Consider the following 27,114-nt stretch of genomic DNA (forward strand, 5'->3'; position numbering starts at 1 on the left):
CGTCCTTGGGAACAAAACTGCAAGAGTATTTTGGGCAAGATTCAAATTCCGGGGAAAGAGTGTCCAGCAGCCTGCCCTGGGCTCTGCGCCAGCCTGTCAATGATGAGGGGGACATGGGATTTCTGCTACTGACTTGCTAGTGTGTCTCCAACCTGTAGCTTGAATCCAAGATAAATTCTAGGAGGAAGGGGCCATGTCTCTTTTATTTACCATGGACCCTGCCCTTAGCACCTTAGCATATGGTAGGCACCTGAGAAATCTTTGCTGAAAAAAACGACCAAATTGGGAAGCTCTAGATGGAGGCCAAAGGGGAATGACTAAGCTACTTGCTTCAGTGGCTATCATTAGTGCATAATTTCCAAAAACCATCCTAGGATGAACGAGATGTTTAATCTCTGTCATGAAATGTAACCTTTGGAGGGAAGGCAAGCAAGCACAGTGTGACTCCTCAGAGGGTCCTGCAGCTTTGAGCATGGCCTGGGCCTCTCTCTGATGTGGCTGAGGAGCACCAACAGGCAAAGGCATTTTGTATGTTAAACTGGACCCCATTGAGTCAATGACGTCTTTGATGACTAATGAGTCCAGGGTAAGAGGAAGCCAAGAAGCAATGGCGGCCTACACTATAGAAAATATCGACACAGGAACCTTTGCTCAGAATGCTGGCTGCAAATTTCATCATTTGGCATTTTCAACAACTGCTGCTTGGTTTTCTTTACAGTTTTAGTGGCTCATTCTGGAAAGGCAGTGAGTTTTAATCTATGCTGGTTGAGTGATTTAGGGTGAGGTTAGGGAATTTAAATGTTTTTTTTTTTTTTTATAACTATATAACACATTTATATGATGACTGTATAACAAATGCCCAAATACCACTTTATTTTGGTACAGAGTAGGAGAATCAGGTGATAGTTAAATGTTGAATGGGTCCCATAATATGACACTTGCATAATTGGTCATTTATTCAGTAGTTATTCATTGAACGTCTACTAGATGCCAGGTCTGGTGACACTGAGTTTTTCTATGTGTGAGTTATACTATTTTGTTTAAATGTAGCACATCTCTTTGTCTATCTCTTTGCCTACCTAATTCCTAATTATCATCCAGACTTTGTCTTCTACATCACCTCCCCTAGACTGTCTCCCTCAAGTACCCAGGACATCCAGGTCCACCTACTGTGTGCCTCATAGATTCCCCCATTTTCCTCAGTCTGTCTGTTTCTATTCTGCCTCTCCCACTGGATAGGAAGATATTTGAGAGTCTGAGCTGTGATTTTTCACTAACACATTCCCATACCTAACTCGGTGTTTGAAATATAGTCAGCTCTTGTTATGCATATGTTGAATGAATAAGGCATTAAAATTTTGAAATTATTTTTGGAGTGCATTATCAAATATTCAATGCTAGGTATTCAGAGAAACATCAAGCATAACTTGGTACTTGATTGTCTTCAAGGAGCTTACAGTTAACCATTCTCAGTTTTCAAACAAGTGTTTGTTGAATGCCTGCTATGTTCTCAGTCATTGTCTATTTGGAAGTAAAGTTGGGTATTCTTTAATTAGTTCATGAATTCACTTATTTAATTCATTTTATTTATTTATTTTTTGGCCACACTGCTCAGCTCGTGGGATCTCAGTTCCCAAAGTAGGGATTGAACCTGGGCCATGGGAATAAAACCACCGAATCCTAACCACCAGGGAACTCCCAAGACAGGTATTTTAAAAGATAGTTAGTATTAAGTACTGTTTGTTTCGAATGCTAAATGATATGTTCAAATAAGACAAAGAAATGAAAAGTAGCATCATGGGAGGATAACTTAAACAGATAGGTAATATATTTGAACCTATTTTATTTTGAAATAAGGTCTTTCTTTTCTTTCCTCTTTTTCTCTTGACATTCATTCATTCATCCATTTGAGATTAACTCGGCATCTGCTATGTCAGAGATTTAGAATACAAAAATAAATGGCACATCTTTCCCTAGGAAATATACACAGATGAACAATTTTTAAGGTGAGCTCTGCCTTTGAGCCAAACATTGTAGTCCTATGTATCTTATCAGTATTAAAATGCATATTTATTATTTGACATTCAGATAATGACCAAGGAAGGGGTATGAATGATAGCAAATCTCTGTATCACCATTTTATTGTTGTTGTTAAATGCAAATACATGAAGCTTTTTGTATGGAGTTGATAGGCTTCCATTAAATACATATTAAAGAAAGCATGCTTTTTACATCATTTTCCTTTACTTTCCTTAACCAACTTCTATCTAGTTATGTCACACTTCTCTATTTTTAATTTTAATTTTATTAAAGTATAGCTAATTTACAGTGTTGTGTAAGTTTCAGGTGTACTGCAAAGTGATTCAGTTGTAAATATACATATATTCAATTTGTTTTTAGATTCTTTCCTCACATAGGTTATCACAGAACTGAGTTGAGTTCCTGGTGCTGTACAGAAGGTCCTTGTTGGTTCTCTGTCTTATATTTATAGTATTGTATATTCATTCATCACAAACTCCTGATTTATTTCCCCCTTGACCATGTTTTCCTTTTGCTAACCATGTTTGTTTTTGATATATACGTCTGTTTCTGTTTTGTAAATAAATTCATTAGTATCACTTTAAAAAATTAAATTCCACATATGAGTGATATTATAAGATATTTGTCTTTGTATGACTTATTGACTTACTTCATGTACCATGGTCATCTCTAGGTCCATTCATGTTGCTGAAAATGGCATTATTTCATTTTTTTTTAAATGGCTGAGTGTATTCCATTGTATGTATGTACCGCTTCTTCTTTATTCATTCCCTTGTTAATGGACATTTAGGTTGCTTCCATGTCATGGTTATTGTAAATAGTGCTGCAGTGAACACTAGATTGCATGTATCCTTTCAGATTACGGTTTTCTCCAGATATATGTCCTGAAGTGGAATTGAAGGTAGTTACATGGTAACTATAAGGGCTTCCCTGGTGGCTTATATGGTGAAGAATCTGCCTACAATGCTGGAGAGCCGGGTTCAATCCCTGGGTTAGGAAGACCCCCTGGAGAAGGGAATGGCAACTTACTCCAATATTCTTGCCTGGAGAATTCCATGGACGGAGGATCCTGGCAAGCTACAGTCCATGTGGTCACATAGGAGTTGGTCATGGCTGAAGCAATTAACACGTGCACTCACACACACACACACACACACACACACACACACACACACGATAGTTGTAATCTTAGTTTTTTAAGGAGCCTCCATGCTGTTCTTCATAGTGGGTTGTGCCAATTTACATTCCCACCAACAGTGTACACGGGTTCCCTTTTCTCCATACCTTCTCTAACATTTATTGTTCATAAAGAAAGTATATTTTTTTCCCAATTATGGCTTTCCATATCAGTATTATATCATTCCTAATTTGAATACAGGCTTCAGACTTTACTGGATTTATGATGCCAAAATATGTAAATAGGATAAAATTGTACTCTTACATTTGGATAATACATAATAGATTAGTCAATAAATAAATAAAAATAAAATTCATCTTTGTGGGACAAGGGCGTCTTCATTTATAGATGTTTCATTTTTTTCTCTCAAACTGGGCTTCTTTGCTAAGGCTGTGAAATTATTTGCCTGTACAGCCTCTCTGTCCAGCCAGTCAAGTTGCGAGACCATCAGAAACTTGAATGTGTTTCTGGTAATTGGATAGGTTCATAATCGACTTGAGTGTGAGTTCTAGATGTGCTCACCATGAACTCTCATTTACAGGTCAGAGGGAAAACTTGATGTCTTAGCAAACCCAGATATTAGGAGAGGTCTGTTTGTAATTATTGTCAAAGGGATTTCCATGACCACAATACTGTAATTATGCTAAAAATGATGTGACTTTGATAAGAAATCCCTTGCCTGGTTTCCGGGCAACATTACATAAAATTAAAAATGATGCTTCCTTCTCAGAACCAACCCTCAGGTCTCTGAAGGACTTATCTGACATGTCATACTTTCATGGCCTTGTGGAATTAGTTATATTTTCATTGTTCTCATCGCAGTTCCTTGCCTGGATTATAAACTCACTCATTCAGGATAACAAAGATAAAACATTTAACTATTGGGATTCCTCGGTGGTTCAGATGGTAAAGAACCCACCTGCAATGCAGAAGACCTGGGTTCAATCCCCGGATTGGGAAGATGCCCTGGAGGGAATGGCTACCCACTCTAGTCTTGTTGCCCAGAGAATTCCACGGACAGAGGAGCCTGGTGGGCTACAGTCCATGGGGTCCCAAAAAGTTGGAAATGACTGAGCAATTTTCACTCACTCACTCACTCACTCATCCCTCTTCCTTGACTGGATTATAAACTCACTCATTCAGGATAACAAAGATAAAACATTTAACTATCGAAAGCCTCTATGTGCCAAGAAGTATTCTAAGCACTTTATATGTTTTAGTGCATTTAATCTTTACAACAACCTTGAGGCAGATACTTTATTATTGTCTTTACTACAGATGGGGATTTGAGTTGGAGAGAAGTTCAGTAGCTCACGCTAGGTCCTGGGCCCTATTGAGTGTCAGAGCTAGGACTCATGGCCTTGTAGTCTGACGCCAGCTCTTGTATCCTTAGCTCCTTCATTGTCTGACCTCTTCAACTCTCTCCTGCTTTACTGCATGAGGACTCATTCATGGAAGGGGCTTCTCCCCCCAAAATGAAATATTTGACTTATCAAATAGTTTTACAAATGCTTTCATAATTTTATCAAGTTTTGAGCTACCCTCCTGAATGGATATAATGCAGTCATTACCTTAATATTCTGGGGAGTTTGACTAAGGGGCAGGGATTATTTCAGGTACAGCATAAGAATTTTCTGCAGAAATCCCTCTTCATTTCCATCCCTTAAAATTCACAGTGGCTAAGTGTTCATCAGGTTCACTTAGGATAGTGGTTTTTCCATGATATGGAAATATGTCTGACAATTTGAGATTCATCTCATGTACTTTCCCCCCTCAAAATGTATCTCATTTTTTTCTGAGGCAATGTAGTAGATATAACTTAGGAAATATTTCTTTTTATCTCTTCAATAAATAACAAATCTTTGGTCCATTGTATTAGAGTCACATATAAAGTATAACCACTCTGATGTAAATATTGCATTATTGCTGAAGTTTCTGTTCTCTCCATCTTTCTTACAACCTCTCATGCTCCCTATTTGAAGAGATATTTCAGAGCATGTCTTCCACTAAAGATGATCCCCTTTTTCTATACTTCCCTTTAATCAAGCTATTACATTTTAAGTAGGTAAGAGTTTTAGCTATGCCTTTGCTTTCTGTAACCCAAACCTTCTTCTAATATAGGAAACCAATATCCTAAGTGCTAAATGCTTAAACAACAACAACAAAATTTTTACAAATCCCTTATACAACAAGGAAAATTTGTGAAAGAAGATATATCATAGCTCTAGAATAAAATTAGCAAATAATTTTGTTTGTAATTACTTACGCTTGGTCATCTTGTTAATCTGCAAACTCCACAGTGTATTGTTAATCTCTTGAGGACAGTGACAATCTTGTTAAAAGCTGGGGTAATTGACAAACAAATGCATGCACATATGCTTATCTGAGTCATATATCTATCTATTTCATTACATAGATGAAAGCTGATAAAAATGTGCTTATGAAAAGATAAAAACTAAGCTTTACACAATAAGCTTAAAGTATAGTAGGATGTGCTAAAACACTTTAAAAGAGTTATGTTGGTGTTCTTCAGTAATATTTAATGGGATGGGAAAAAATCAATCAGGATCTTGAGCTACACTTAGGATTTCTATGGGGGAAAAATTAGGAAAAGCATTTTATATGAGATATCATAATGAGTAGGTAGTAAAAAGGGAAAAAAGGAAGATCAGAGGAGAAAGAGACTTTAATGCTAGTGGGAAATATAGTTAGGCTATGGAAACTCAATGTCCGAGCTGTAAGGGGAGAGAGGTGAGAATTGGTGAGGACATCCTTTGTGTAAGGGGGCTTCCCTGGTAGCTCAGGCAGTAAAGTATCACCTGCAAATAGGAGACTTGGGTTTGATCCCTGGGTTGGCAAGATCTCCTAGAGAAGGAAATGGCAACCCACTCCAGTATTCAGAATCCCATGGACAGAGGAGCCTGGTGGGTCCATGCGGTCACAAAGAGTTAGACATGACTGAGCAACTAACACACTTCTTTTGTGTAAAATGATCAGCTGCTCCTCAAATCTTTTGACTTCTTTGGGAAAACAAAAGTTTCAGATGAACTCTCCAGTTTAGTAAATATTATTTTCCATTTTAATAACATTTAAAGCCTTCTATAGGTGAACACTACATTATCCAAACAAAACATATGTCTAGGCTACATCTGGCCCAAAGATCTTCAGTTTGGAACCAGAACTAGAATGAGTGAAATATATAAAAATCTAAGTCTTCATTCAAAACATTATGGTGTGCCTTTCTGGTGGGGACTAGCTATAATAAACAGAATTTTTCTGCCTTGCGTGATGTGCTGAGAAAATGTGCTGAGTTGATGAGGAAAACTTGAGACTTGCTACTCAAACTGTGGTCCGTGGACCAGCAACATCTTATCATCCAAGAGGTGATTAGAGATTCAGAATCTCAGACTGATCCCCAGAATCAGAATCTGCATTTAACCAACATCATCTGATAATGCGTATGCATGTTGTTATTTGAGAAGCACCTGATTTAGTACACTTAATGTTCTTGTTCTTATTGACCCCTGTAAGGCAAATTGTACAGCCAAAATTTGAGCAGATAGCAAGATTTCCAAGAATCTTTAGTGTTACTAGTGGAACACGGAACCAAAATGTTTGCTCTTAGTGAAGCTTGAACAGAGCAGTTAGTATGGTAATGTTGACATAGTTGGTAATGCTTTTACAGAGCTCTTTACAGGAACTTGGTGAGCTAGATACAAGGCTCCACACAGGTAATGCATTTATTCAGTAATCAGTAAATTACCTTATACGGTCAGTAGATGTTGCATCCTGGACCACTGATAAGGTCGTTGGCTTTCATGTGTTTTTTTCAATATTGTGTTCAGCCTCAAGTATAAATTGAATAGGGTGACCTTTTGATACTCTATGAAATTGACTGCATTTCCTAAGATTCCTTGGTTTCAATTACCATAAATTTTTTTAGATTGAGTCCACAGCCATTGCACTGGTCCCAGCATAACAATATCTTATCATTGGTTTTGATAACACAGCCAACAGCAGCAGGGCATACTGTCACTAATATGTGACAATGTGTGGGTGTGTGTTCTCAGAACTTCACATCCAGTACACAAACAGTATGCAGCTTACTCAGATCAAATCTAATCACTAAGTGGACTGCAAAATGTGAGGGATTTTTGGTCCAGTGATGGTAATTGTGTTCTAGGTTGCTAGCTGGATCTTGAATTTGTGAGATAGATAAGTTAATTAGTGGTTCCTCAGTTTATTAGCAACTTAATTGTCAGAATGTAATGGAAACTTCTGAGCTGCAAAAACTTATTAGAAGCAATGAAACATGTGACTTTATTTTCTAGAAGAATATTCAGTGAGCTGTGTTTCTCCCCCCAAAGGATCTTGAAAATAAAATTAATAATTAAGTTGAAATTCACATCTGTAGAGGTATAAGAATTTTGAATTCTGCAACTTAAAAAATGCTCCAGAAAAATTAGGGACACTAAAGAGATGGGGAGCCTGGGTTCAAATTTCCGCTCGGTCACATGTTTGCAATGTACACTTAGGCAAGTTTCTCAGCCTCTTTAAGCCTCAGTCTCTTTTTCTGTGAAATGGTGATAGCTCTTTTATAGGATCATTTATAGATAAAAGGAAAGAGCAGTTACAATATCTCTAGCACACAGCAAGAGCTCAAAGATTGCTATTCCCTTTTATTTGTACACCTAGAGATTTTTCTTCACTTGGCCTTTATCTCGAAAAAAGTTTGATTTTAGAGCAGCCTTATTGTTTTCAAGATTAAATATGTAATCATTAAAAAGTATGAAGCCATTGTATTATCTACTAGAAAGAGAGCTGTTTCTTGCTGTCATACTTGCATTTTACAGAAATAGACAGTTCCTGCCAAAATAAGAGTTTACTTTTTAGTTCTCTGGTAGACTTTGGTTTGATTTTATTTGGACTTTTTGGCAATAATGCTCTGATCACTGTCACAGAAGCCCAAAGAAAAATCTTATTTCTCGTCTGTTTTATTATAGCTGTAGCTCCCAAAGAAAATCTTGGCAATGTTTGAGAATAAAGAGCAGTTGAAGAATTGTGTGAATGCGAAATGTGAAATAATTCACATTTCAAAGTCAGTAATTATTTTCTGAAGCCCACAGCCCAAATGAAGTGTATAATATAAGAAGAGTGTTTCATTTCTAACTAAAAGTGATGATAAAATTGTGAATTATTCCATTCTCCTCCTAATTTCTTTGATTTTCAGTTTTCTTTCTCATTTTTTTTCATTTTTAGTCTATTTCTTCCTTCATTTATTGTTTAAGTAATTGTGTTAGATTCTATACCAATGACTGCTGAGCAACTGGGATGCTGTAAATATCATGAGGACAGGGAGGTATCTGTTACAGCCCCTGCTGTGTGCCTGAGACACTTGCCATTTAAGAAGTATTTTCTAGATATTCAAATTAATAAAAAAAAAAGAATGAATGAATGAAGAAAGCCACATAAAACATGGCCAAGGACTTCAAAATGCTTAAATATGTACTGAGGCTTTCTTCCTTTTTTTAAGACTTTATGAAAAATTAAAGTAAAATAACTGCTATGTTTCCTGAAGACTCTATTTTGCCTAGTCTTATTTTTAGATGCATGCATGCAAAGTTGCTTCAGTCGTGTTCAACTGTTTGCAACCTCATGGACTGTAGCACGCCATGCTCCTCTGTCTATGAGGTTCTCCAGAGAAAAATACTGGCGTGGGTTGTCATTTCCATCCCTAGGGGATCTTCCTGACCCAGGGATTGAACCTGCATCTCTTCTGTCTCCTGCATTGGCAGGCAGGTTCTTTACCACTAGCGCCATCTAGATAAGATGAATCAATTCTTTCTTCCTCTTATCGTCTTTAAACATCATAACTTTTCTTTTCCTATATCTGATGTTTATATTTCTTTTGACTCAGTGATACTTAATTTTTTAAATGATCTTTTTGTTCTAGTTCAGCTATTCCAAATTAAAGGCAATATCTATAAGCTTTATAAGCTACAAAACGCAAGTTATTATAGAAGTAGAAAGGGTACTTAATCACGGGTAAAAATTGTGAAATGGCTCATCTTAGGTAATTAAATTCTTATTACTTGGGTTTTCTTAGGATAGTCTCTTAAGTTTTGATTGACAGGGTAACATTTTGAAAAAATCTTTTAAAAGGAACATTATTAGATAAATAGAAGGAAATACTTGATAGTGTTTTATAGTGCACTTCTGCTCAATATCTCATTTAATCTTTACTCAATGATGTGAAGCAGCTATCTACATACAGTTGATGGCACTGTGGTCACAGGGTCCAAATGCCTTCTCTAAGACACTGGCTAGTCTGTGACAGAATCAGAACCTGAACCCCACTCTTCTCAGGCCAGATCTCATAAGATTTTGACTGTTACTTTGGAAATATTCACAGGGGACATGATATCAATAGGAACAGACGCAAAACGAGGATCTTGGGTTAATGTTTCAGGAATATTGAGCTACTGAATGCTCTACCAGGGACAAAGTAAGCTGCAATTGACGCTGTGATGGCTCAGAACTATTTCCCTGTCAATCGCTAAAGCCGTATGTTTTCATATTGTGTCCAGAAGTGCAAGGATTTACTCTAGGGACACCCTTATCTGATAGCATCAGGTCTTTCACCCCTGAACAGATTACAGCAGACTGACATCATCCCAACAAACAGACCTGGGAAGTCTGTCTCTAACCACTGATGTCAGCTGGGGCAACGAGGGTGTCAGAGTGGTTTCTCTATCCCTTTCCATGGCTCTGCCATAGAGCCTTCCATCACCATAACCTTTCCTTTTCCTGGATATCCCCTGTTTAAATTCTCTGGGACTCTATCATTTTTTAAAATGATATTTTTATCCTAGTTCAGCCAATTCTGTCATTGTTCTTATACAAGTTGCTATATCTCCTTAATACTGTGGGGTGTTTTGAGGAAGAACTAAATTTAAGTATTCAGCTAGGAAGTATAAAGCAAATTCAGTAAATGTTGTTTGAATGATTTTATCTGAGATGCATGTACTTATAGCACTACATTTTTGTGTATTGCTTCTCAACTCTTCCTCAGAACACATAGGTATTATGTTGTTTCTGCTTCTGGTAACCTTGGGGGATACATGTGGCATATTTCACTGCTGCCATTTTACAGCTGAAAAAATTAAGGTCTAAAGAAGGCAGAGTCACAGAGCTGAGTAGACCTGGAATGATCTGGATTAATTCTTTAATCATGCTAAGCTTTTTTCTCTTATCCCTTTACCATGTTAATGTACATGCTTTTTATTTTTATATATTTATTTTATAAATATAAAAGTGATCATTAAAGAAAGATTAGAAAAAATTTGAATTAAAGTCATCTGAAATCTCACTTTCTTGTAATTTTTGGTGTGTATTCTTTCAGATGGTTCCCAGTGTATATGCATAGATTATGGGCACTGGCTAACTTTCTTTATGGACTTAATAGTAGTTAATGGGTATGTCTTATTTTACTGATACACATCTGTATCATCATTTGCAAGGATGTAGCATGTCACTGTGTGTGCTCTCTGAGCATCTTTTTACTTCAAACCCAGACTTTCATAGCTTGCCCAGCCTGTGGTCAGAAGCCACTCTAATGTGATCTCTGATGACTATTTTTTAAAGAAATGATCCAGTATGACAACAGCAGTCATAGCAATGAGGCTCTTGGCTGTGACTGTCCCTGCCTGACGTATGCCAAAGAGATCTATTTGATGGTCTTATGCATACTAAAGAAAGGTCAAGCACTGCAGAGAGATACTGACAGGAACTAACCCAGGAGTTTAATGGTGAAACTTTCAACTCCTAGATTGCATGGAAAATTGAAGTGAGAACTGGACCCAGGAAAGAAAGCCAGACCTGGCAAAGGGGCCACATATGATGTGCACTGGATGAAGATGAAACCACATTATGGGGAACATGTGGGAATTCAGGGACACTGGACTACACATGGAAAGCCTGTGAAATATAGATCATAGCGAATATTTTCACTTCTCTCAAAGGGCAAAAGGTAACAGAGTTTTGTCAAGAGAACAACACAAGAGATGACTCTACACATGGACATCACCAGATGGTCATACTGAAATCAGATTGATTATATATAAGATGGAGAAGCTCTATGCAGTCATCAAAAACAATATTTGGAGTTTCAGATCATGAGTTCCTTATTGTGAAATTCAGACTTAAATTGAAGAAAGTAGGGAAAACCACTAGGACATTCAGGTATGGCCTAAATCAAATTCCTTATGATTATATAGTGGAGGTGACCAATAAATTCAAGGAATTGAATCTGGTAGACAGAGTGCCTGAAGAACTATGGATAGAGGTTTATAACACTGTACAAGAGGCAGTGACCAAAACCATCCACAGGAAAAGAAATGCAAGAAGGCAAAGTGGTTATCTGAGGAGGTCTACAAATATCTGAGAGAAGAAGAGAAACAAAAGGCAAAGGAGAAAAGGAAAGATATACCCAAATGAATGCAGAGTCCCAGACAATAGCAAGTAGAAATAAAAAAGACTTCTTACATGAACAATGAAAGAAATAGAGGGAAATAATAGAATGGGAAAGACTAGAGATCTCTTCAAGCACAGAAAAAGAGACTCAGATGTATAGAACAGACTTGTGGACTCTGGGAGAAGGCGAGGGTGGGATGTTTCAAAAGAACAGCATTGAAACATGTATATTATCTAGGGTGAAACAGATCACCAGCCCAGGCTGGGTACATGAGACAAGTGCTCGGGCCTGGTGCACTGGGAAGACCCAGAGGGATCTGGTGGAGAGGGAGGTGGGAGGGGGGACTGGGATGGGGAATACATGTAAATCCATGGCTAATTCATTTCAATGTATAACAAAAACTACTGTAATGATGTAAAGTAATTAGCCTCCAACTAATAAAAATAAAAAAATAAAAATTAAAAAAAAAAAAAAAAAAGAAGAGAAGGCAAAAACAGCCACACAGAGAATGTCATGTGACTATAGACTCAGAGACTGCAGTGATGGGTCCACAAGCCAAGGAACACAGGAGATTGCTGACAACCACCAGAAGCTAGGATGTGGAAAAGAAGAATTCTTCCCTGGAGCCTTCAAAGAGAGCACAGCTCTGCTGACATCTTGTTTTTGGACTTCCAGCCTCCAGAACTATAAGAGAGGATATTGTTGTTGTTTTAAATCATCTAGTTTATAGTATCTGGTTGCAGCAACACTGGGAAATGAATACACCATTGCTGACAGTCTCTAGGAGGGTAACCATCTGTTCTAGTTTTCTGAAAATACAGTAGAGTTTTCAGTGCAAAAAAAAAAAAAAAGAACATTGGAGATACCAAGGGAGTGTTTCATCCAAGGATAGGCAGAAAGACTTAACAGAAGTAGAAGAGATTAAAAAAGAAGTGGCAAGAATACACAGAAGAACCATACAAAAATGGTCTTAATGACCTGGATAAGCACAATGGTGTGGTCACTCACCTAGATCCAGACATCCTGGCGTGTGACATCAAGTGGATCTTAGAAAGCATTACTACAAACAAAGCTAAGGGAGGTGAGGGAATTCCAGCTGAATTATTTCAGATCCTAAAATGATGCTGTTAAAATATTGCACTTAATATGTTAGCAAATTTGGAAAACTCATCAGTGGTCATCGGCCTAGAAAAGGACAGTTTCATTCCAATCCCAAAAAAGGGCAATGTCAAAGAATGTTCAAACTACTGTACAGTTGCACTCATTTCACAGGCTAGCAAGGTCATGCTCAAAATCCTTCAAGTTAGGCATTTAGCAGTATGTGAACCAAGAACTTCCAGATGTACAGGCTGAACTTCGAAAAGGCAGAAGGACCAGAGATCAAATCACCAACATCCACTGGATCATAGAAAAAGGGAATTCAAAAAAAGTCTACTTCTGCTTCTTTGACTATGCTAAAGTATTTGACTATGTGGATCACAACCAATGTTGGAAAATTCTTAGAGATGGGAATACCAGACCATAATACTTGTCCCTGGAGAAACTTGTGTGCAGGTCAAGAAGCAACCATTAGAACTGGACATGTCTAGTTTGAAATTTGGAATGGAGTACGTCAAGTCTGTATATTGTCGCCCTGCTTATTTAACTCGTATGCAGAGTATATCATGCCAATTGCCTGGCTGGATGAAGCACAGGCTGGAATCAAGATTGCCGGGAGAAATATCAACAACCTCAGATATACAGATGACACCACTCTAATGGCAGAAAGCGAAGAGGAACTAAAGAGCCTCCTGATGAAGGTGAAAGAGGAGTGTAAAAAAAAAAAAACTGGCTTAAAACTCAAAATTAAAAAAGCTAAGATCATGGCATTTGGTCCCATCACATCACTTCATGGCAAGTAGATGGGGAAAAAGTGGAAACAGTGGTAAATTTTATCTTCTTGGGCTCCAAAATAACTGCAGACGGTGATTGCAGCCATGAAATTAAAAGACACTTGCTCCTTGGAAGGAAAGGAAATGCACATATCTGACAAACGCAGATAGCATATTTAAAAGCAGAGATATCACTTTACTTTCCAAGGTCCATATAGTCAAAGCTATGGTTTTTCCAGCAGTCATGTATGGATGTGAGAGTTGGAGCATAAAGAAGGCTGCGTGCCAAAGAATTGATGCTTTTGAATTGTGATGCTGGAGAAGACTCCTGAGTGTCCCTTGGACTGCAAGGAGATCAAACTAGTCAATCCTAAAGGAAATAAACCCTGAATATTCATTGAAAGGACTGAGGCTGAAGCTGAAACACCAATACTTTGGCCACCTGAAGCAAAGAGCTGACTCACTGGAAAAGACCCTGATGCTGGGAAAGATTGAGGGAATGAGGAGAAGGGACTGACAAGAGGATGAGGTGGTTGGATGGCATCATCCACACAATGGACATGAGTATAAGCAAACTCTGGGAGACAGTGAAGGACAGGGAAGCCTGGCGTGCTGCAGTCTATGGGGTTGGACACAACTTAGGACTGAACGGCAATAACAAAGGCTTTACCATTAAGTCCTGTCTCCTATTAGAATCCAGCCACAGGAGCTTTTGAAAAAAATACTAAATCCTACTTCCAAAGATACTGATTTAATTGCTCTGGTGAGGGGCAGGGGAGGTCAAACATATATATATATAAAGCTCCTGTGATTCTAATATACAGCCAAGTTTGAGAGTCACAGATATCTTTTACTTTGGGTAGAAGACAGTCAGTAAGAAACTTTTCTTTCAGTCAAGCTTTTGTACTAAGATTTATATTTTTAGCGGTTTAAGTATTTTTACATTATCCCAGTATGAAATCTTTTATAAGAAAATGCCATGCCCTGTTTTATAAATAAATCTGATTTTTAAAATATTTGGCTTTTCTCTAATAAGTGGAATTCTTATTGCTGTATCCATTCTTTCATTCCTCACAATTGTTTATTTTATAATTTACAGTAATTTAATTAGTTAATCATTTGTATCCCCTTGCTAGAATAAGCTCTGTGAGGGCAGGGACATTTAGTTACTTTGTTCGTTTTTAATTATTTTGTTCACATTCCCAGCATCAAGAATACCTGGCACATAGTAGATACTCAATAAATATCTGTTAACGTTTTCTGACAGTTTGACACACACATCATGATTCCTATTCCCAAGAAATGTATGATCTATTTAAAAGCACAGGCATGGAACTTAATTGTAGTCCAGTGTTTCTATGGAGGACTGAACTGGAAACTTTTCATTTACAGTATTTTAAACAATGTTGAGGCCTAAAGAATAAAGGGCAAGTGTATGAAAAAGATTCTTTGCTATTATGTTCTCCAATTCTCCTGGGAAATGACATACTATAGTAGAAAAAATAAGGACACCATAGGTCCCCCAAAAATATAGATTTAGCTTGGTTACTAATTGGCCTTGAGAAAGTCTGTTTAACCCTTTAGGGGTCAGTCTTCTAATCTCCAGAATCATGTGGTTGGGTGAGTTGACTCTTTTTAACTCTTACTGTTTGGTATTTCTGTTACTATGTTCTGTCATTAAGTGAGGCTATCATTAAATACTTGTTTTCTCTTTTCTGTAACTCTTGAATTTTTATCCAGTTTGGTTTGCACTTCTCTTGTCATCTCCCATGTTGTTGAAAACACGTACACTTTAAAAAATCCGGTTATCAAGGTCACTTTTGAAAATGTTACCTTTGGTGTTATTAACCACTTTGTCTAACCAGATGTCTTAGGCTACCCTACTGTGCACGCTCATCATGGTGTGTTTAAATCACTGACGATCATGAATGATTCTGTATCTAGAAGGAATTCGTATAAATAATTTAAAGATTTTTCATAAGTGTTGTACCCAGTCTGGCATTAGAAGTTCAGACTCTAAATCCTAGGAGATTGCAGACTTACTCAGATGTTTTGGAAACCCAAAGCCATGGAGAATACTTAGCTACAACGTCATTGAAAACATGAACTTCTCATATCGTATTTATTCTGCAAGTATTTATTGACAACCCACTACTCTGTGCAGAGCACTTTAATGGAAGATGAAAGGTGCTCAAGGAGTCTCAGGCCCAATCCCAGGCTCTAAGTGGCTCCTATTCTCTTGGGGACAGGCCAGGAGCTGCACAGAGGGTTATCAGGAACCTCACTTTGATTTCCTTCACCCTAGATGGCCCCGCAGAGAGGACAGACTTGCCACTGATTAGCTTCCAACCACCTTGAGACAATTTTCTCTCTTTTTAATGCTATTGCCAGAATATTGCAGTAATCAGATCATTTGACATAGTCTGCATCTTGGCGTCCGCACTCTTAATATACCATATAGATCCAGGTGTGAGACATCTGCAGCTGCACGGTCTGCACACATACCTCGTGGTGCTCAGTCTTCGAAAACAAATAGCACTGGCCTCTGAAATGGTGCCTTCTAAGCACTTCTTTTCGGCAGAAAATGTACCATCTGAGAGAGAATTTAGGAGTTGTAATGGAAAACTATTATAAGTGTTTCTTACAGTCAGTCTAAAAAACATTGTTTATGGCCAGAGTTAGTATAATCTGCTAATTTGCAACAATAAAACTTTATGAGTCATTTAGAGTAGGGCTCCTTTCTGAAGTCCTGGTGCTGCTGTTCTGATTGATCGATGCTCATGTGGACTGTCTGTTAAACATTTTCAATATTACCCCCCTCCCCCTTCTACCAATATGTAAACTGTGAAACAATTAATGTCTCACTCACTGTAAGTTTGCACCTCAGGACCTTTGTACTTACTCTGTTTTTTGCCTAAAATATTTCTTTCTCAGCTATTATGACTTGCTCCTTCAAATGCCCTCTCTTTCTCTCACATGATAAGGTACATGTATATGCATTTGTTCTATCTATCTATCTATCTATCTGTATACTCCTTTCTCTATCTTTATGCTCCAAATATTTTGTCTCCTTCTATGTATTTATATATAATAAATATATGTATATATTTTGTCTCCTTCTATGTATACATATATAATGTATGTATACATATAAACAAACCAAGTATATTCTCTCTGTATAATATATGTACATATGTACTCTCTGGGTATATATGTATATATACTCTATGTTCGTTGCATGTAATATATATATATATATGTATATATATAGACTACCTAATCTTTGGAAGGTCTGCCATCCTCTATCTACCAAACTAAAGTGTAAGTTCCTAGAAGAAAGATTATAGCCTGTAGGAGTCATTCAATATATGCATAAGTAATAAAAAGTATATTTGTAAACATGCACATAAATACTGTATTTTTGCATGTGTGTGAATGAGTGGAGGGTGTGTCAAGTGTAGATATCAAAGGTCAGCTTGGGGTAGATTTTAGGAGATCATTTCATATAATGAACATGCAAGCATCCAGGGATTATGTCAAACCATGCCTGTTAATTCAGACATATCAACCTTAACAAGTAACAAGTAGGCAATATCCTTTATAAAACTGGAAGGATTTCTGAGCATTCATGTATTTAATTTCAATGTCACATTTAAAATCTCTATGTATGTCAGTCTATTGAGCAGAATGTTCTTCCATGTCCCCTTCATTTGTTTATACCCTATCCCTACCTCAAAATCAACTTCAAGTGTTCCCTCTGTATTAATTTTCAACAAGCTTATACTTCATCTCATTTATTTTGAACTCAATCTAGTGCATGAGGACAATAGTAATGATAATATTAACAATAACAAACCTAAGTCCTTAGTACATACTAGGCACTGTTCTACACAATATGCATGGATTAACACAGCTGAATCTCAAAATAACCCTACAGTGCAAGTTTATTATTATAGTATGCTTTTCCGACATGAAATTCGAGGCACAGAGAGGTTAAGTAACTTGCTGAAGGTCACATACCTCGTAAGGATGAATTTAGGATCCCAACTCAGGCAGTCTCACTTCAAAATCTTTATTTTGCCTCACTGCCCCTTTCATAAGAACATGAAAATCTTATAAGGCTTTTATGTGCTTTTGATCTTGGAAAAATCTTAAGAAGTCTAGACATGTTTAAGAACTATGTGAAAGTATATAGAGGAGAATCCTGAAGAATCATTTGGCATCTAGTCTATGTAATCAAATAGACGACAAAACGCAAGTGAACTTTATTATAATGATGATGGTCAGAAAATTCTGAAGAAAGAAGAGAGTGATTGGCAATAAAAAGAGTAAATGCCATAGGACTAATCAAAAAGAAATTCAGGGCATAAATAACCAATAAACTGTTATCAACAAGGAAGCATAGACTGTAAAATGTCTAGGGACATTAATGTAAGATATTGGATATAAGAATTCACATAGAATAAATGAAAAATATGCTATTAATAATTTTAAAAGCTGCCAGAACTGCATGTGTTAGAAGTTATAAATCTGGGGCTTCCTAGGTGGTGCTAGTAATAAAGAATCCACCTGTCAACTCAGGAGACACAGGAGACCTGGGTTCCATCCCTGGGTTGGGAAGATCCCCTGGAGGAGGAAGTGGCAACCCATTCCTGTACTCTTGCCTATAAAATCCCATGGAAAGCAGAGCCTTGTGGGCTACAGGCCACAGGGTCGCAAAGAGTCGGACACAACTGAAGCAACTTAGCAAGAAGTGATAAATCTAGCATTCATAGAAACGTATAGTATAACTTGACTGACGCACTTCTCAATAGGCACAAAATAGCAACTTACCCAAAATTACATAATTATCAGAATCACTTGGGGTGGTTATCAAAACCTAGAATCCTGGATGATTCCTCTAGGGAAATTGTTCTCAATTGGGGAAAGTTTTGCCTCCCAGCACATTTTTGGCAAAATCTGGTAACAGTTTTGGTTGTCACAGTTGGAGAAGCATTACTGGCATCTAATAGGTAGTGGTCAGGAAAGCTGTGAAACAGCCTGCAACACACAGGGCAGCCCCATAGAGCAAAGAATGATCTGATCCAATAGTGCCAAAGCTGAGAAACTCCAATCTAGATATTTTGATTTGGTGGTATCTAATGGGATCCAGAAATCTGTATTTCTATCCAGGGATCCAGCTTATTTTTATAAACTTGAATATTACCAGTATCAGTTGGAGTTGTTGAAAAACTTTTTATTAAAGAGGGACAGAAAGTGAAGAAGAACTAAAGAGCCTCTTGATGAAAGTGAAAGAGGAGAGTGAAAAAGTTGGCTTAAAACTCAACATTCAGAAAACTAAGATCATGGCATCTGGTTCCATCACTTCATGGCAAATAGATGGGGAAAAAGTGGAAACAGTGGCTGACTTTATTTTGGGGGGCTCCAAAAATCACTGCAGATGGTGACTGTAGCCATGAAATTAAAAGACACTTACTCCTTGGAAGGAAAGTTATGACCAACCTAGACAGCATATTCTTTTTAAGGTCCATCTAGTCAAAGCTATGGTTTTCCCAGTAGTCATGTATGGATGTGAGAGTTGGACTTTAAGAAAGCTGAGCGCCGAAGAATTGATGCTTTTGAACTGTGTTGGAGAAGACTCTTGAGAGTCCCTTGGATGCAAGGAGATCCAACCAGTCTATCCTAAAGGATATCAGTCCTGAGTGTTCATTGGAAGGACTGATGTTGAAGCTGAAACTCGAATACTTTGGCCACCTGATGTGAAGAGCTGACTCATTTAAAATCCCTGATGCTCAGAAAGATTGAAGGCAGGAGAAGGGGATGACAGAGGATGAGATGGCTGGATGGCATCACCGACTCGATGGGCATGAGTTTGGGTCAACTCCGGGAGTTGGTGATGGACAGGGAGGCCTGGCGTGCTGTGGTCCATGGGATCGCAAAGAGTCAGACATGACTGAGCAGCTGAACTGAGCTGAACTGAAAGAGGGACCATTTATAATAGGCTCTGAGGTGGGAAGCAGAGATATGAAAAAAATGAAGGGTGAAGGGGAGATCATTCTAACAGAAGAGCAAATCACACCCAGTAGAACAAAAGATAGGCAGTAACATTGGCTGAGCAATAGATAGCAAGAAGCAATCTCAGTGAAACCTCTTTCTACATGGAAGGCTCTCTGCTTCATGGGATGTAGCTGCATTTCTTCATCTTAGTTCTTAACTGTTGATAATTAACTGATATGTCTTTCCAACTCATTTTGTATCCCCTAATGTGAATATAGATTAGATTAGCCCATGCCCATGTTCATTTTTTTTCTAATAATTTCTTCCATAAAATTCCAACATACAAAGGAAGAGAGGGAGAACAAGCTTTTATCAGATATATCTGGTTTGACGTACACTTCTGCTTCTCATTAGTCATGTGAGCGTTGGGCTACTAACAGGGTTAATATTGATTTAAATGAAATAATAAGCATAAAAAAATTAACTCAGCACCAGGCACATGGAAAGCACTCAGTAAAGATCAGCTGGTGTTTACTATTTTTTTGAATCAAAATAACATGTATGTGTCATCATATTTTTGACACTATTTAAATGAACATTAAAAAGTGAAGTTGGGGTAGAAGATAAGCCTCTTACAGCAATCTTAGCAACTGATTATTTTGTACTTTGTTTTGATTGATGAGGACTGAGAAAACCCTATTTCACAGAAAGGAGTATTTGTAAAGGTTTTGTAAAGATGTAAAGATTGTAAAGATGTGCTCAGCAGCACATCTGAAGATATTTTTAAATCTAGAGGCCAACACCAAATGATTCAACTTGGCAGGTCAAGTCAGTGGTGGTCTTCACTGTGTTTATGATAAGATAAATAGCACTATTGAGTGTGTGTATTGCTTTCTGAAAGCAAATTAGTCATATTTGCATATGAAATCAATTATGTAGAATATATCATACACTATGATATTTACAACCAATTCTTGCAGTAACTGTATTCATATCGAGGGTTCCATGGAACACAGTTTGAAAAACCTTCTGGTTAAATATATATTCCCAGCTTGTAGATGAGTATGTTATAAAGTATAGAATAAAGTAACTCACTGTAGTCCAGATAGATTATATTATCTGTTTTCTCCTGATTAGTGAGCCTGATTCTTCCTGCTTGAATAGACAGTTGGGCTGGCGTGATTTTTCTCTTGCATCTTTTGAGATACATGCAGATTAATTGCTTAATAATGCATTCCAGTATCTTTCCAAACACCAGAATTGGTGAGAGTAAATTTCTACATTTTCAAGACCCATCTCAACCCTATCCTTTACAAGATATATATCTACAAAAAATGCATGAGAAATGAATGGAAGCTAATTTTAAATAAAGACTTAGATAAGTATTATTAATAAGACAAATATTCTGAGGATGAAAAGAGGTAGGAATTACAGAGGATATAACAATGGCAAAACAAAAAGAGGATAAAGTCACATTATAGTCTTAGGACTGGTTAGATTTTTTTAGTTGTTACTCATTCATTTTTATTAAGCATCTACTATATGCCACATGTCAGTTGCAGTCAGATAGACCTTTCAGGGCTTCTGTGTTAAATAGACCATAAAGAGTAGTTATTAAAATATATATTGAGTTATAGAAGTAAGTTTCAATGAAAAAAATGGGGAGGTGGATAGAATGCATTTGGACTAGTTAAGAAGGTGACATTTGAGTCTAATTAAGGGGATAAAGGGGGCCTAGCAATGTGGCCATCTGGCAGAAGAGCCTTCTAGAAAGGGGAAATGGCAGGTGCAGAGCCTTGCGGCAGGGGAATGCCTGGCATTTTTGTGGTCTAAGCAAGGAATTCAGAGTGTTTGGAAAGGAGTCAGCCTGATAAATGAGGGGTATTGAGAGTGTCAGATGATGTAGACCTAATATAGGGCAACCAACCATGCATCTTAGTTAGCCTGCAATAGTCTGGTGATTGGTTGTTGATGGCACCCACTCACTCTCAAAAGTGTTCTGGCTTATATGATAAATTATATGGTGATTCTAGGCTAGTAAGTCACTCTTAGAACTTTGACTCTTTTTCTTGGAGTCGTGAGAAGCCTTGGAGGGCTTGGTCAAAACTTGGGCAAGAGAAGACTTAGATTTTATTAGGATCACTGTCTTCTGGGTTGAGAATGAGCTGTTGAGATGGAGTGGCAAGGGTAAAAACAGGAACCAGCACGTGCAGGGCAGCCGGAACTGAGTTGTTTGACTTGAAGCCACACAGCTCATTAAGGGTACAATGGGGCTAGGACCCATTCTTGTGACTTCTAATCTGGTGTTCTTTTAAGTCTGCCCAGTTTCTCTATGTGTTTAAATTTGAGGACAAATGGAATGCCTTAGCAGCTCTTTTTCAATCAATTCGACTTCCTGCTCAATGGAATCACCCAGTTGCTTCTTTACACTGTGAGAAACAGACATGAAACACCCCCTCCCCACCTAATCTGTAATCAGCTCGTTTTGAGTGCATCAAACAGGATTTTCGTAGGCCTTTCTCTTGAACTTCTGTATTTACACTTTTGGCTCATGTGACCTCTTCAGAATAATGAACTCCATATGCTCAGGACATGCTTATTAACTCATGAGTATGTGATATAAGCTAATGTTAGATAGAGCCTAAGTACAGATGTCAACCTACATTTTATGCCTGCTTAAATAGGAGCGTTAAGTATTAGCAGGAATTAAATGGACTCCCACAGGTGTAAATATGTCTATGCAAGGAATCCTTCAGTTTTGCTTATATTTATTTCAGCTTGATTCTTATTTTATTTTTACAGGAGTTAACTTCAATTTTTGTTTATTGCTTTCTTTAGTTAGAGTGGCTAACTTGGAGGAAGAATACAAGCCTTGGTTATACACTTATAGTCAATGATTGAATATGTAGAATGCACGCAAGTGGTTGAGATCCATAGATTCTGTTGTAACTATGTCCTTGAAATGCAAACTTGTATGGTTGGGGGGTGTGGTGTGTGTAGACACATTTACAGACATGCTATTTTGAGTAACCTGTAGGTCCATGAGGAGTTGCCCTGACAGTGAAATTAAAATTTGTGTTCTTTCTATTAGCTACTATTATCATTCAACCAGCAACTCTAGCATCTGACAGGGAAAACACATTGGTACCTAATGTACTCATTGTATCTCTCCTGGTAATAAAGTAGAGGAAGAAGCTAACTCTCAGGGCATTTGTAAGAAATGAACAGATTCAGTGTATTTTTTATAAGAAATATGTGATGTGATATAAGATGGTCTTTATTATCTTAATTATTTTTCTGTTAGACATATACACTTGAGATTAAGGTTTTTTTTTCTTGCCTTCAGGTGACCATCCCATTTTCAAAGCCCTTTATTCCATATGCTAAACCAAATCTAGTGGATTATTTTAGAGGCTCTTCCTATCCAACAGGCTAGCAGTTAGCAACCTACAAGAAGTCCCATGTGGGGATTCTGCCCAATCTGGAGTGAGAGAAGGTGGGCAGACATGCTATAGTACCCATGCCTGGGTGTAAGAGAAGCAAGAAAAATCACTGTGGGGTGTAGAGCACTCGAGGAGAGAAAGAGGAAAAAAGGGAAAAAAGAGTTTTTGCAAGTGGGTTTTCCCTATGGCTGACTCATGTTGATGTTTGGTCGAAACCAACACAATACTGTAATGCAATTATCCTTATTAAAAAAAAAATTGAGTGAAGCAAAAAAAAAAAAAAAAAGATGTGGGATTTAGCAACCTTTTTAGCAAAGACTCAGACCACTCAGAGCAGGCATGTGCAATAAACAATTAGTGAAGTGGTATCTGTCCAGTGTAAAGTGGTCTTTTAAAAAATTGAAAACTTCAAATTCTATTTCAGGGGTTTAATCTGAATTGTTATTTTTGATTTCAGAAAAAATTTATTTTGAATTCAGCTTATTGCAAATCTTGAATCAAACTTTATACATCAAAACTGACTTTGTTACATGCAAATGTTTTGTCTTTTTGTGCATGAAACAGAAGCACAGAACTTTATGTGTGGTGATTCAGGAAGGGGACTCCTATGATTAGTTGTATTCCTTATTTAAGCCCCTGAATCTATCATAAAATTCACTTTTTTATGTAATTATTTCAACTCCTGGTAGTGTCTAGTGGAACAAATAGCCCAAAATAGTGGATAATCCAAAAATGTCATTTATATTTGGCTTCAGAACACATTACCAGATGTTACTTTAGCCGATTTCCCTTCTTAATTAGGCCTCACTTAAAGTAGGAGTTAATTTTGTCTTCATTAGCTGCTTCCAAATCAGCAGTATGGGGCAGGAAGGAAGCCTAAAGCTTGCTGGGAATTTGGGAGGAAGCTGGCCCAGTGCTGAAATTCGACTGTAGATCGTGCTCAAAGAATGGAGTTCAAATATGGCTAATCAAGATGATGGGCATATACACCAGAGATGTTTATTGAGCACCTTCTTTAAGAATTCTCAGACCTCTATCAACTGTTTGTGTTTCTTTCTCCTTATTACTCATGAGTGCAGAAAAATTCTGTAATAGGAATTTGGCAGATAATAACCCAAAATTTTATGTAGTAAAAAAGTGGAGGCTCAGAGAGGTTAAGTGACCATTCATACAAATTGATCTTGGAGTAAACAGTAGTACCTAAGGTACTGAAACTGATTAGTGAATGATAAGAAGACACCACTGTTTCCTTCTTATTGATGATTTGAATAATAAGGAAGAGTGAATTCTCCTGGCCTAATTCGCATTAAGAGTGTTAAGATAATGAAGCTGTGATTAAATGGCTATTAAACTATTTTTATCAAACAGAGATCAAGCAAGTGTGAGAATCTGGGGACACAGAGTGTAATTGCAATTCTACAAGATGTGGAAAAAATTACTATCATAAGCAGGGCATGGTCCTTCCAAAATAGCCTGCATTAAAAGTATTCAGGATACCTCACGCAGTTTTCACTCTGTGTTTCTCCCTTCAGGTGTCAGGATCTCAGAGTCCCTCATCTCCTCCTTAATTTAGTGGATTTATTCACTCTGTGTGCAGTTGGGTGAGTTGAATGCATTGTCTGCCCCACCACGTGTAACTGGTTGAAAGATCCTTTTGCCAACCGCTCACTAAAGAACAAGACCCAGATATTACATACTGGATCCCAAATTTCAATCTTGAGGTGACTTGGGCATGTAAGGGGGCAGAATCTACCTTTCTTCAACCGTACCTTTTGAATTATATCACACTTAGTGCAATTCATATAGGGACCCGCAATCCCAAAGAGAAGAAATGAATTTTCTGGCTTAATTGACTGCTCTGAATGATCATTTATTAGTGATACAGCATTGTTTCAGATTTGGGGTGTGTGTGTGTGTGCGTGCTTACTCACTCAGTCGTGTCTGACTCTTCATTGTGACTTGGTTGCCTCACATGGAAGGTCTCCTTGCCTATTTCCCATTTTTGTTTCTGCCTTTCTGCCCCGCACTGAGACTGAACCGTTTATGCAATGGTAGATTACCACCCAGGTGGTGATCTGCTCTCTCCTTTTCTCCTCTTTGCTTTTCTTGCCTTCAGTTATGTGGAACTAATACGTATATTTTTTTATAAAAACAGTGGAAGTGGAAGTGTTAGTCCCTCAGTTGTATCCGACTCTTCATGAGCCCATGGACGGTAGCCCACCAGGCTCCTCTGTCCATGGGATTCTCCAGGCAAGAATACTGGAGTGGGTTGCTATTCCCTTCTCCAGGGGATCTTCCCTATCCATAGATTGAACCATTGCAGGCAGATTCTTTACCGCTGAGCCACCAGGGCAGCTCTATACTGAAGCAATAATGGAAAGTAACATTAATTGTTTAACAGAGTTCTTTTTGTCACATGCATCGCCTTCTCTGGGGTGTTCAGTTGTTGAAACTCATGTCAAACTAATTGAAATTGTCAGAATAAGGTATAATGTCCACTCAACTTTGCATGTACAAATATCTGTTGAGTTTCAACACAGAAGTATCATTAAACCTTCCTCCTAGTCTGCTCTGATGAAAGAAAACAGAATTTGAAATCATAGCATTCTTTTCTTTCTTAATTCAAGAACAGCTCTATCAAAACAGTCTAAGAGCACCTCTCTGAGTAACACTTATACAAGGATAGTAAGAAAATGAAAATGTTTAATAATTATTTCTAATGGACATTGACTATAATGATTACAGTCCCACTGTTCCATACTGATTTAAGACTAGCCCGCCCACTTTGCATATCTCAACACACACACACACACACACACACAAATACACAATGCCAGTCTTCCATTCCACAAACTCTCCCCTCCCATTGTGGTTTCAGAAGAGAGGAAAATTTAAATAGCTGGTGGTTTAATCAGGTCTTGTAAATTAATTATGACATTATCAAGCTCCAGTATTTCTGCCATTGTATTTGGTGTACATTCACCCAGGCTTATTAAAGAAATTGGAGAAAACTAGTTAATTTAAGTGTTCTTTGTCATTTTGACTTGATTGGAATTATCATGGTTTGTTTACACTAGGGATAGAACTAAGATGCTATTGTATTATGTGATTGAAAGCAAATAAGGGCTTGTAGCATTGCTGGGAAGTCAAACACAAAATTTAAATCGGAGTAAACAAAATTACTCATTTATTGGTAAACATGCTTAACTATTTTTGCCTAAGTTCTTTTTGAACTTCAGTGAAATAAGCCTTTCTGGAAACTAGGTTATCTGGAAAAAATGTCCAATTTATTTATTTAAACTGTATTTGTGTATGGTTGTTTGTACATGCATGTGTGTGTATGTGTGTAAGCATGTCTGGTATGTTTGAGACATTTTCAAAGACTATATTTATTAGATAACATGGGGATATTTATATTAATATAAATCTCATGATTTTGAGATGATTTTAAGCAATTTGTTTCATTTAAATATAAGTTTTATTCAGAATAGTTCAATAACCTGAATTTGGTTTTTGGTACATGAGGAAATCTAAGTTAAAATTAAAAGGGAGAGATTGGCATCTTTGGATACCAGATTATGATCCTCCACAGAAAATGGGGGCAGATTATTTCATGATCTTTATTATTAAGGTTGCATGGACAGAGGCCAGAAGAGTTCAGGGTGAGGGGGATGCTCAGTAAAGTCTTTCTATTCAACTGAGCAATTTGGATTGTAAAGAATCGATCAATTTACAGAAGGAAGTGGTGCCTTTTTGAAGTTAACATTTCACCCCTTCTGGTTGAATTTACCTCCTGTACCACAGTCTAAAAACTCACAGAACTGTCACTCTATCCTGTGTGCCTCAAACCACTTAACTCACAACGTCAAGTCCAGGGGCATTAAGGAAATTGAAACAAATGTTAAAAATGCCGAATAAACTCTACCATGAGCATATATTGCTCTTCTTGACTTCTTGAATCCAAAAGAGAAAGGGGTTTATAGTTTTCCTCCTGGATGGAGACTCATCAGTAATGAGGGAAAACAATTTTTATATGAAAATAGAATGTATACGTGAGAAAGGCCTGCCTAATTTCTCTAGTAATACAATTTGATTTTCTGATTAGCTGTCTTA

At 37.5% G+C, this 27,114-nt stretch overlaps 1 protein-coding gene across 9 annotated transcripts in view; it reads left to right on the forward strand.

Annotated features, from left to right (window-relative positions):
- Positions 1-27,114, forward strand: part of PPARGC1A (PPARG coactivator 1 alpha) — a 694,460-nt gene that overhangs the window by 623,975 nt on the left and 43,371 nt on the right. The window contains exon 2 of one of the 9 annotated variants that reach the window (XM_070452084.1): positions 24,534-24,602. The exons of the other annotated variants lie outside the window; for them this stretch is intronic. The gene's annotated coding sequence lies outside the window, so the exon portion shown is untranslated. The remainder of the gene's footprint in view (positions 1-24,533; positions 24,603-27,114) is intronic. 9 annotated transcript variants of the gene reach the window in all.

The sequence above is a fragment of the Odocoileus virginianus genome, chromosome 21, assembly GCF_023699985.2.
Source record: "Odocoileus virginianus isolate 20LAN1187 ecotype Illinois chromosome 21, Ovbor_1.2, whole genome shotgun sequence".
In the NCBI taxonomy this organism is placed as follows: domain Eukaryota; kingdom Metazoa; phylum Chordata; class Mammalia; order Artiodactyla; family Cervidae; genus Odocoileus; species Odocoileus virginianus.